Source organism: Alligator sinensis, unplaced genomic scaffold (assembly GCF_000455745.1).
Source record: "Alligator sinensis unplaced genomic scaffold, ASM45574v1 scaffold135_2, whole genome shotgun sequence".
Lineage (NCBI taxonomy): Eukaryota > Metazoa > Chordata > Crocodylia > Alligatoridae > Alligator > Alligator sinensis.
Window position 1 is genome coordinate 2,034,840 of NW_005842067.1, and position 11,853 is coordinate 2,046,692.

General features: G+C 46.5%; 1 long non-coding RNA gene across 1 annotated transcript; it reads left to right on the forward strand.

The window, feature by feature from the left end:
* The first annotated feature begins 9,237 nt into the window (after positions 1-9,237).
* On the forward strand, positions 9,238-11,142 carry LOC102373389. The gene is made up of 3 exons (XR_323805.3): positions 9,238-9,347; positions 10,372-10,458; positions 11,065-11,142. It is a non-coding gene; the product is annotated as an uncharacterized LOC102373389 (long non-coding RNA).
* The last annotated feature ends 711 nt before the right edge of the window (positions 11,143-11,853 follow it).

Sequence of the window (11,853 nt, forward strand, 5' to 3'; positions counted from 1 at the left end):
CGCTCTTTCCTGCTTATGCAGGGGGTCGGACTCGATGATCTATTGAGGTCCCTTCCGACCCTAACATCTATGAATCTATGAACTTACAGAGGGCTCATTCAGGGGGTGCAGGGGGGTGAGGAGGGGTGGCTCCCTGCTGCTGCATGCACCCCTGGGCATATGGGGGGGGCATGTGCCCCCCCAGATGTGTGCAGGGTTAGGGCAGGCTGCCTGCTGCAGGCCGAGGGCCAGGGGCCGTGCCGCATTCACCATAGCTACTGGGAGGGGGGGCTACAGCCACCCCAAAATTCACCATAGCTGTCCCGTAGTCCTCCCTGCCAGCGCTGCTGCCGCCCACCCTGAGGACAGCCCTGGCCCAGCCCCCCTGATGGGAAGAGGCTGGTGTAGCCCCTGGCCCTGAGCCTGCAGCAGGCATCCTGGTCTCACCCTGTGTACAAATCCAGGGAGGCACATGACCCCATGCTTCCCCTGGGGTGTGCAGTGGTGGGGAGCCACCTCCCTTCCCAACCCCTCCGTACCCCACAGATGAGCCACTTGCGGGTCTGTCCTGCTTCCAGCCCTATGGTCGTATTTACCACCCTGGCTGGGCAGCTCCTGCCCCTGCCCCACTCCCTCCATCACCATGGGGGCCTCAAACTGTCCCCTGCATGTCCATTCCTTCCTTCCAGATGGTGCTCTCCAAGCTGCCAAGCTGTATTTTTGTAAATTGGCTATCAGATCGGTATCGGCCAAAATGGCTGGTTAATAATCAGCCATTGGTATTGGCCAAGAAACATTTTATTGGTGCACCCCTAATAAACGCAAAGCCCAATATCTGGCTAAGAAATGTGCAGGCCTTATCTTGGGCGTGGTCTAAACTTACCTCTGCCACCACTGCCGAGGCACCAGAGCACAGGCACACCAATTCATGACTGCATTCAGCCCTTACGCTTTCAGGTGCGCCACGGGAAGGCACCAGGTATTGAAGGGTCCATGGCAGCTGCCTGATGGTGCACAAGTACCTACTGTTGCCTTCTGCCAGCAGCCAGCTCTAGTCTGCTTGGAAGAGGTGGCATCACGCTGCTGGCCCAAGGAGTTGTTCTGACAGAGGAGCTTTGGACATGAAGGCACTCAAGGTTTTTACACACATCTTCACTGGGCAGACAAGCCTCCCTCTGCTTGCCATGCATGGAGCAGCAGGCACCTACTTCATCTGATTTCTCTGTAAGGCTCTGACAGGAAGTCACTTCAGCCTACTTTACAGAACAGCAGATGGTCAGTCAGCTGGAATTGTCTTCAGGACAGTTTCACAATGAATGTAGCACAGCCTGATAACCCTCAGACTACAAGGACTCATGTATCATGCTGAGAAATAAGAACCCACTTTTAAAAAAATATATCTCAAGAATACAAGCCTGGTTGTTTGACTCAGGAGTCAAGTTAGTCATCATCAGCATGAAAAGAGAAAGGCAATAATCACTTGAACTAGGATTTTGCCTCTGTCTTGAGAACTGCAAAAGGTGGTGCTGAGATGTCTGTGAACTATGTCCCTTTCTCATCCGTTCCTCCAACCCTATTCTCGTTTCCAGTCCTCCCGATTCCAAGATCTCCTACGGCCAAATTGGCCTCTTCCAAAGCAAAGGGCAGAAGTCATGAGAAGGGCTAACATGACTTGATAGCGCTTGCTGCCTTCTGTTGAGCAAACCACTGTTTCCTGAATTGAGGTGTCAGACCTAAAATACTAGACAGAAAAGAGCAACTGTCACTGGTGACAAACAGAACGGTGATCTTTTCTCAGTAGCAAATGCACCTGTCTGCCATTCTGCCCTTGTACAGCCCTTGTGAGGGTGTGGATGAGAAAATCTACTCCAGCATGGAGTTTATAATTGATTTCTTACTCCAGCTATTGTAGTTTCTATTCAGTAATGTCCACAGGCATTTCCAGTGTGTCCTCTTGGCTCCAGAAGCCCAGTCTAATGCTGCCCCAAGCTAGTGGAAGTCTTCCCAATGATTTCAGTGAGGACCAGACAGATCTCTTATTCTGTAGTCCTGGCCCTAATGCATTGTCTGCAGAGGCATCCATCCTTCTCTTTATTTTTCATGAGGTTTCTGCCTCATCAGGAAGCAGCACTATTCCTTTGACCAGGTACAAGGCTAGCCAAGAGACTCCAGCAGGATTGAGGGCTCTTTATAGATCCACCAGGTTGGGTGTTGTATGAACAATATTGTGTTGCTCTCACCCTTGTATGGCACACAGAAGATTGCAAAAGCATGTTCACACTCCAGCCTGGGTCTGCAGGACAGCAGTGTTGCTGCTTTGATGTAATCTACTCCCAAGCACAGATCATTAGATAATGATTTCAGTGCTCAAGCAGCCAGTGCTCAGACAAGAATAAAGCCATAACGTCTCAGCATAGAAGTAATATATATAGATCCCTTGGTCACCTTTACAACTGTTACCTCACTACAGCTTTATAAACTAGGACACTGAAGCTTTAGGACATGGCCAAAAATTTGTTTGCCATGACAGAGGGAGTCACAGTTGGAGGAGGAATTAGGATGAAGTCTTGACCCCACTCAAGTCACTTGGAGAATTTGAGTTCATGGGTCCAGGATTTTACCTTGGACATCAGATTTCCCTATACCCCACACACTAGGCTCACAGCACTCAGTTAAGCCTCTTGAAGTCACCTCATTTGCTCACTCCCCCACCCCTGGTAGTTTTTCAGTACTTGGCACCCAGAGAGCTGTAGAGAGTTTTCTTGCTGCAGCAGGGAGATCACCTCAGGCAATGTGGTGCATATGAATTTCTACGCTTTCTTTTCTTGGTTATTGGGTTACATTTCTTATCTTTTGAGGTTGGCTTCTACACCAAGTTCTCAGGTGAGCCATTTTCTTGTAAAGTCTAAGTAGCCTCACATGAAATCCAAGCAGTGCTTTTGCCATCTCCCCATGTCTAAGGCTTTCTTTTTCAACAGCATTTCCTTGCATGTGGGATGTCAAAGCCAGAACAAGGCTTCTCTGCTGTACAGCACAGCATATTTTAAAGTGGAGTAATGACCCAGACTGGAGCTTTTTCTGAGGGAGCATATGGGGCCCAAATTAAACCATCTGTATAAATTGCAGTGACTGATGTGAGTCATTGCGGGTTTCTAGACAGACAGCATTTCTAGCAAAAGCTTTCTTGCTTACTTAAGGCATTTTACTAAACAAAGGTGCTATTTTAGTGTGTCATATGTTGTAGTTATTAAGTGTTGTGTAAAAGTAAACCTTAAAATTCATCATCCAAAGCCCAGTGGAAGATGAATCAGCATTAATAGGAAATCGCATCTTTCCTCTTTTAAATAAAATCTTTTCAATAAAATTAAATCTTCCCCCAGCAAAAAAAGATAAAGTCTAGGTGACAGCTCTGAGCAAGTCAAGAGGCATCTTACTGACAAGCTTGTCTCTGCTAGTACTGCTAATACAGGGATGGGCAAAGTCCGATCTGGGCCGGATCAGGCCCATGGTGGACTCTATTTCCCAGCAGTGCCTGCCTGCATCATGCAGCAGCTGGTTTCCATGGAGACCCCAGCAGCAGCAGGGCCAGGGTTTCCATGGAGACCAGCCCCAGCAGTGCTGGCAGGGAGTGCAGCCGGGTAGGGAGCTGCTCCAGGGCTGGGATCTTACGGCAGTGACAGCGTGGTCCAGAGCCAGGGCAGAGCTGTGATCCACTGCCCACATGCCCCAGGCAGGAGTTTGCAGGCAACAGATTGCGGCTCTGCCCCGGATCCAGACCGTGCCGTCACCACTGCCAGATCCCAGCCCGAGCCCCGAAGCAGCTCCCCACACAGCCGCATGCCCTGCCATTGCTGCTGGGGCTGGTCTCCGTGGAAAGCCTGGCCCCATGCTGTCACAGCACCCTCACTGCTGGGGTCTCGAGAGAAACTGGCCACAGTGATGCAGGCAGGGGCTGCTGGGAAATGGAATCCGTCCACTAGTCGGATCCATCATTTTGCCTACCCCTGCGCTAACGACATAGAGGGATGAGGCTGTTCATAGATGTCCTTCACAGCAGCACATACCAGGGAAGCCACCTCTGCTTAGCTAGTGTCTACTGAAGTACCTGGGGTTTGTTTGCATCAACCCCACAACTCTAGATTTTCTTAAACAAGAAGTGTGTAGAAGAAGTGATCTGGACAGCAGACAATTACAGCCCCTAGGAAAACCTGCAGTCTGTACCACGCTGGAGGCTCCCCATGGTAGGTTTTATTTAACCTAGTGAGAACCAGGCCCACTATATCCATCTCAAAACTTCTCACTGAAGCTGATGGGAGTTGAAGACCATCCACACAAGGAGGTACGGGAAGCAGGGACAGCATTCAGTGCCACAAAGGATCAGGCACACTGCAACCCATGGTTGACTTCACACATCATTTTTGCCTGCATAAAGACAAACACTACCAGCCTCCCCTGCTCTGCCAGGAGACAGCACAATACAGGACTCATGTCCTAAACACTCTGAAAAGGAACAAGCTGAATGGAGAAATGCAACGAGAAGGAATTATAGGGAGAAGCATCAGAAAGTAGAGGCCCAGCCTGAAAAATGTGGCTAGCAAAGCAGAAGAGAAAGCAGAGCAAATCTGAGACACAGCATCTTCGTGCCTGCTCTCTCAGAGCAAGAGCCTGCTTTTTCTACAATAAACACTTACCATGTTAGAGATACCCATGTGTACAGAGATACCTTGAGGGATTTCTAACTCTCCTGGTCAAGCCTCTGCTCTCAGTTTGGTTACCAACACAGCATTTCATAGCACTTCTCTTTAGCTCGTCATTCTGTGCTTTCTAAGCCAGTCTCTGCTCTACTAAATCATTGTTATTGCAGCTGTAACTCACAGAGGCCTAGACATCTGGAGCTGATAAAGCCATTACTAATCATTTGCAACTCCCATTAACAAGAGAGTGAAGCACACGTAGTGAAATGCCCTTGTTCATTTGAACTACAAGTAACATTATGAATATGAACCATTCCTAGACACCAGGTCACACAGAACCCATCAGAAATGCTCCAAAACAACACCCATTAGAAACAGAGTTGCTTGGACCAGACCCAAGTTGCATTCAGCCTAGAAACACACACATCTGTTCAAGAGCCCTACAGTTTTCCCCACTCCTTTACCATGTCCCCGATTAACTAGTCTGGTATGTCCTGCCCAAGAGCTGGGAAACACTCTTATACAGCTCACTCAGGACAACAGCATTGCATGTCTAGATTTAATTAGCACCATGCATTGGAAATTAAACACAGCAGTCAATTGTGATTTGATAGCAGAGTACTTAACTGTGAGTAGATCACAGGAGGTAGCCCTATACAGCTCCAGGCCTATCTGTCTTTTCAGAGCCTATCAGGCTGTGTTCCTTAGAAGCTGCACTATCCGTACACACACAAGTAGAACAATACTAGGAGAGCAAATCATTATGTTTTTTCTTTCCCTCCTCAGCCACAGCAAGGAGCAAGCACAAACTCCACCCAGACTGAGGTGTCCCAACAGCTGTGGCCCTACAACTGGACTTATCTCAGAATATCCTGCTTTGGGATATGTGAAACAGCTGGCTCATTCCTCTCCCATGCAGTGCTATTAAAGTCCTTGTTAAAGTAACAAACAATAGTAACTGAATATTTTCTGTTATAAAAACCTTAAAACATGAGTTAACTCTGCAAGTGTAGATAAACTTTGGAGCTAACCCAGAAGATGTAGACTCAGAGAGAGTCAGACATCCACATACCCCAGTTAAAGCATTCAAATAGGAATAAGGCCTGCCTATAGTGTAAACAGCAATATACTTCACTGTGCAGGGTCTATGCTGCAAGTAGGACCTTTTTTTGTAGCAACTCTGCCTCCTACTTCCTTTTCCTCCCACCTTTATGGGCTGAAGGATACTGGCCTTCAGTTATGCTTGCAAATTAACACTGTGGTGTATAAGAACCTGTCAGAAGTGGTTAGATCAACTCCTATTATTATATGGCATGTATAGCAGTATTAAGTTAGTGCTCAGAAGCCCAGGTGTTAGGTTCTGTTCAAACTAAGAGGTTTCTGTGGTCTCTGTCCTAACTCCTTTCAGTCTAAAGCCCCCACCTCATCTTAGTGAAAACGGTCACAGAGCGAGAACAACATGCTCAGATATACTCTGTGTGTTTGTCACGTCAGGACACACTTTCTCTCTCTTCAGAAGCAGATCTATTCAGATGTTTTTTATCATCTTTGTTCATTATAGCCCCAGACATATTTGGTACCTTCCATTGTGGAAAAACCAAGCCTGTGGTTATGTGTGTTGGACTAATACACCTGAAACAGGAGATACAGTGCAGGCTTGTACAGTAAGATGCAGGAAACGTGAGCACCTTCACAGGCACAGCTACCTCATTTCTAGTCCTGAAAAGCTTCCTAAGGCTCTAAAACACTTACCATTTGTCTAGGCTGCTTGGGATGGGAAAACACATCTACCCTTAGTTTTAAATGGGAGAAGAGTGAGACAAGGGCCTCAGAAGAAGCCCAGGGGGAGAAAAGAAAAAATGCTGACAGCAAACAAAAGAGTAAGAAGGAAGCCTGCAGGGTTCATGGAAGGTGGGTATGCTTTCATGGCTGTTTGACACAATTGGCAGGAGCCAATTACCAAGGACCATCTTACTTGGTCTAACAGGTAAGGCTGTTAAGGGGATGGGGAGTTTGGGAAAAGAATAAGCAACTGTCCAGTGAATGGCATGAGGTTGCTAAAGATTGCATTTCAAAGACTAAAATGCACTCCAGTGCAACTCAGGAAACCCAGCCAAGCAAGTGAGAAGCAATGAGATAACAGCCACTGTTCAGAAATGAGAACTGAGCAATAAGCATTGAGAGGAAAAGAGAAGTCTCTGGGCCAGAGTCGGATGTTTCTTAGTGTAACTTTTCCGGTGCAAACACCGCTACTCCCTCATTTACGGTAGTGTAAGGGGATCAGAGTCAAACCCGTGACAGTTGATGCTGGGGGCCATCACACTGACAGTGATGAGAAGGTGGCCCCATGGTATGTTGGACTACATGGCACTATAGAGGGAAGACTTTATTCCTCTTCTCATGAACAAGGTGCAATTGGAAAGCAGGCTTCTGACACATTCAGTTTAGCACAGGCTGAATTGAGTCACTTCCTACAGAGTAAAACCCATTAAAAGTAAAAGGGACTCAGCTCTAAATGGTTTAAGGGCTATTTTTAGTTATTTGTATCAGCCTTAGACGTGCTAAAAGGCAGAAAATCTCATGCTAAAGAGTGCTTCTGTCTCAGATTCACTAAGATACTTTGGAGCCCAGCTGCAGATGGGGCCTGCTGGGGCTTACAGAAGTGCCTGAAGAGATTAAAACCTAACTTCTCTCGGACCCTGGGCTCCTGGATAGCTGCGATAACGTGCTTAATGGCTGGTGGGGTTGCTTTGGTATGTGTTAGTACACATGGGCCATGCCTGCCATGTGGAGGCAATTTTTTAAAGCTGTAGAAATACTAGAATCCTTGGATGACTAATCTAAACTAGTTAAAAACAGGAATTTATAAGTTGTACTTTGACAATAGGACCACAGGCTAATCAAGCTGGAACAGAAGCAACCTTTTGGGTTTTAAAGTGTTGTGGCAATAACGTTTAACTGATAATTATGAAAGTGTGTGTGTGTGTGTGTGTGTGGAGGGGGGGGTGATTGGTAGTTGAGATGATTCACTGATCTGTACACAGGAGTCTGATTGGTAACTGAGATGATTCACTGATCTGTACACAGGAGTCACTCTAATGTGCCTTGGTTAGGACCTTTGCTGGTTGCTTCTGAAGACAGGTGATGTTCTGAGAACTAAATAGGTCTAGAGACTGAGCTCCAGGGAAAATGCACATTGGTAGGGCAGTGAAGCAGCCTGGATTGATTATGTCCTGGAGATGGGAGGGAAGATGTCAGTGTGTTCAGGTTGGACAGTCTGGAGTGTCCCACGACCATTCGTTCCCTGAAGAAAATGTAGCAAAAAGGAATGTGTTGTCACGCAACAGAACTGTAGTCATTGTCTTAGTTCTGCTTTGCACTGCATTTTCTTATCTCCTGGAGGGGCAACAGCAGGCCTGGGCCAGGACGATCAGAAGTAAATCCACTATTAAAACACAGGAAGGCTCTACTGCGGTTTGTAACCGAGACAGCTCTGTGTTCCCTTCTCCCCGTCACGTCTATGCTCATAATGAGGAGGCTGCAAAACCACTGCAGGCCGATTTCTCACAGTTTTTTATCAGAGTCATTTAGAAACGTTAGCCAAGATTAGTGGAGAAGCAACATCATTGAACTTGCATTCACCTTTAAGTAGCCAGAGAAATGTTAACCACAAACGTGAAGTGCACATCTCCAAAGCCACAGTCTCTCTCTCTCTTATTCTTCTTGTACTCAGCAGCCAGGTCATTTTGTTGGAGTTTTTAATATTGCAGGAAAGAAGAAATGAGAGCTCCAAGGGTCTATTTCCTGTCACTGATTCCTGGTTTCACAGCTTGCCACAGAGGCCTTTGGTTTATTCTTATTCAGCATCTAGATACAGGAAAGCCCTTTAATGATGTAAATGAGCAACCCTATTAGGTATTCAAGCCACAGATAAATCCATTCCTATATATGGTTCTTTGGGTAAAGCTGATATCTTTTATTAGACCAACTCAAATAGTTGAAAAAAAATCTTCTTTGTAAGCTTTTGGGCACAAAAAACCCTTCGTCAGGCTGAGGAAGCATCTGCAGTTGGTGTGTGCTCTTCCTGGATGGAATGGTCTGCATGCAAGAAAGCCAGTCAGTGACACTGTCAATTAAGGAGTCAATGGGCTATGTACAGCACTTGAAAGAGAATCAGAAATTTTTTTAAAGTTCAAGTTTCAGTAAAAAGATTGCCATATTTTTTTGCAAAAATTCATATACATTTTCCCAGCTCCAACCATCTCCTCTAGTTTCAGTTGTGAAATGTAGTTAGCACTTGTACAACCATTTTCACCTACAAATACTTTAAGCATGTTCAGCTCACTATAAAATTAGCAGAAACGTTGAGGACTAGGAGTCTGATTTTTACCATCAGTTGTGCCATAGATTTCCTGTGTGATCTTGGCTTCTCCTCTGTAAATTGGGGATAATACTTCCCCATATCGCAAGGCCTTATTTTTTTATATCTTTTTTTTTTTTTTAGGAGGAAATCACTGCTGCTCAAGAAAACCCTTGGAATCAATTGTGAAGGGCTGTAGAAGGCTAACGGATTACAAAACTTTTATGGACTCTACAAATTCATTAGCTAACAACTGGAGATCCAGCACAGTTTAAATTCATTTCCAATGTATGTTCCAGGTCAGACACAGAAAGGTAAGCATCAGTGTTTGTACAAATGGATTCTCAGATCAATCTGATGTGCTAAGCTGTCATCCTTCCTCAGCATCTTTGCAAGACAGGTCAAATAGCTGTCAAGAACTTGAGTGAGCTGCTGACCCAGTTTAACCAGGTTTACATGGGCTGAATTGCTAACTGCGGGATTTAGATTGCGTGTTAATTATGGGGCGTGCGAACTGGGCCCTATTCGATCTGGGCTCAGTTTGCACACCCCATAATTAACATGCAATCTAAATCACGTACCTACTGTGCCCAGTGTCCTGTATTGTCTTCCAGCCCTACCAAGTTACGTACCAATTCTAATTTGAATATTTTTCTCAATAAAGCTTTTACAGGCCTGTTTCAAAACAGCTGTCTGTCTTGACACACAAAAGTGATCAAAGGCTGTAGTGATCATACTTATGGAAAGGAAACTCAGAAAAAGAAGCGTAGGAGACCAGGAATTCTGAGAACAGAACAGCGGGTCTTGGGGCTTTTCTATGTGAACCCATTGGGCTCAGTCAGAGGTGAAGCATCAGTTTGTGAAAATGGCTGGTGATTTATTCAAAATAGCCATCTCTGTGAAAGGCAGCCTTAACTGAGCGTTGACGGTGGCAGCGACGTATTAAGAAGCATCGAACGTTGTGTAGTCAATAGTCTTTTCCCCTTAACATTTCTTATCATGGCTACCACTAATCAAACTACATTAGTGGAGAGCGCTACTGTAAATAAGACACTGGAGCCTGCCATTGTTTTAACTTCTGTATGGTCTGTATCTAGGCTAATAGCCCCCAAGTGTAGTAACAGTGTCAAGCAAACACAATGGCTCACGTACTGATACTGGATTGCTCAGGAAGTGAATGACTTATTTCCTGCACGTGGCCCAGTAGTTAGTAGCCACTGGGGTCAGCTGTTGTTACAGATAATTGGCCAAATCCCACTGCATTAATATAGCTCATTAATATCAATAAAGCTGCATCAATTTGCATGATCTGAGGATTCCATACAAAAATTACCGTAGGTCAGTATGGGAAGATACATCCGGGTTTTCCTGGACATGTCCTCTTTTCTGGCCCTTCGTCTTTGTGTCCAAGCGGGCTTTTAAAAAGTGAGTAAATGTCCGGGTTTTTGCTCTGCCTCTGCTTTTCCCGGGCAGGAGCAGCTTGGATGCTTGGGGCTGGGAGCGGCGGGCAAGGTGATTGGCTGTTGGGGGTCATGTGCTGTGCACACGGGCTCTGTGCATGGAGCTGCGTGGGCAGTAGGGCTGGGGGGGATGGGGGCTCTGGATTGGGAGTGAGGGGCACTCGCAGGGCTGTGGAGCAGGGGCTGCAGGCTGGGAGTGAGGGGCACCAGCAGGGCTAAGGTACAGGGGGCTGCAGACAGGGTCGTCCTTTGGGAGGGCAAATCAGGGCGACTGCCCCAGGCCCCGTGCTTTGGGGGGGCCGCACAGAGCTGTGTGGGAGCCAGGCAGAGCAGCTACAGCCCCGTCCCTCGCAGTGTCAAAGGGGCCTTGCACAGGCTGATTTGCCTGGGGCTCTGCACCCCCCTACAGTCATCTCTGGTTGTGGGTCAGGAGCGAGGGGCACTGGCAGAGCTGGGGGACAGGGGCATCGGAGTGAGGGGCAGAGGCAGGGCACAGGCATATCACTGCCCCACCACAATCATACGCCCCCCTCCCCTTCTTCCCCCTCACCCAGCCTCTTCCCCCCCACAGGTGTCTTCTTGATCCTGGAAATGTGCTAACCCCGGGGAAGATCAGCTCTTCCCACAATTCAAATTCGCTCAACACCCAGGTTCTTAAAAGAAAATCACTCATGGAAGGCAAAGGGCATTCAGTCAGGGACCTTAAATGGTAGCTTTTAATTCAGCACAGGCCTTTCTTTCTTCTGTTTCTGGCAGTGGTTCCAAAGAAAGGCCTTGCTCAGTGCCACTGCTTCAGCCAACACTTCCCTAGGAGCAAATTTTAGTCTCAGGAAATCACCAGAAATTCTAACATTGATTTTGATGCCATAAGACTGTGATCTTTAAAGGCAAATCAAGTAGTGACAGCAGCAGCGTTAAAACCAGCAATTGTGGGGAGATGGCAAGGTGCAGAAACTAATTTAACTGCTGACTGGGATGAATATTAGGTTGTTCAGAAATCATCCGTCATCTCCTGCAACCTAAAAATACATTGGCACCTCCCTAACGTTATCCGGCCTGTTTCCTATTAAAACATTCTTTTGAAGTTCAACATGGGAAGCATGGCTACTTCTTGACTGCTAGATAAGGCACAGAGGCATGACAACAATAAAGGAATGAGACTTTAATCTTTGCCAGTTCCAAAATGGAAACATCGCTTGAGCATGAATTAGGCAAGATTATGATTTATCCCATAAAGTGGAATGACAATCCAAAATCTCAGGTCATCTGTAGGTAAATCTTTCAGCAGTCATTTTTGGCTCTTTATAACTGTCAGTATCCAGATCATCAGCTAACTTGATTCTTCCCGTTACCAGCATGA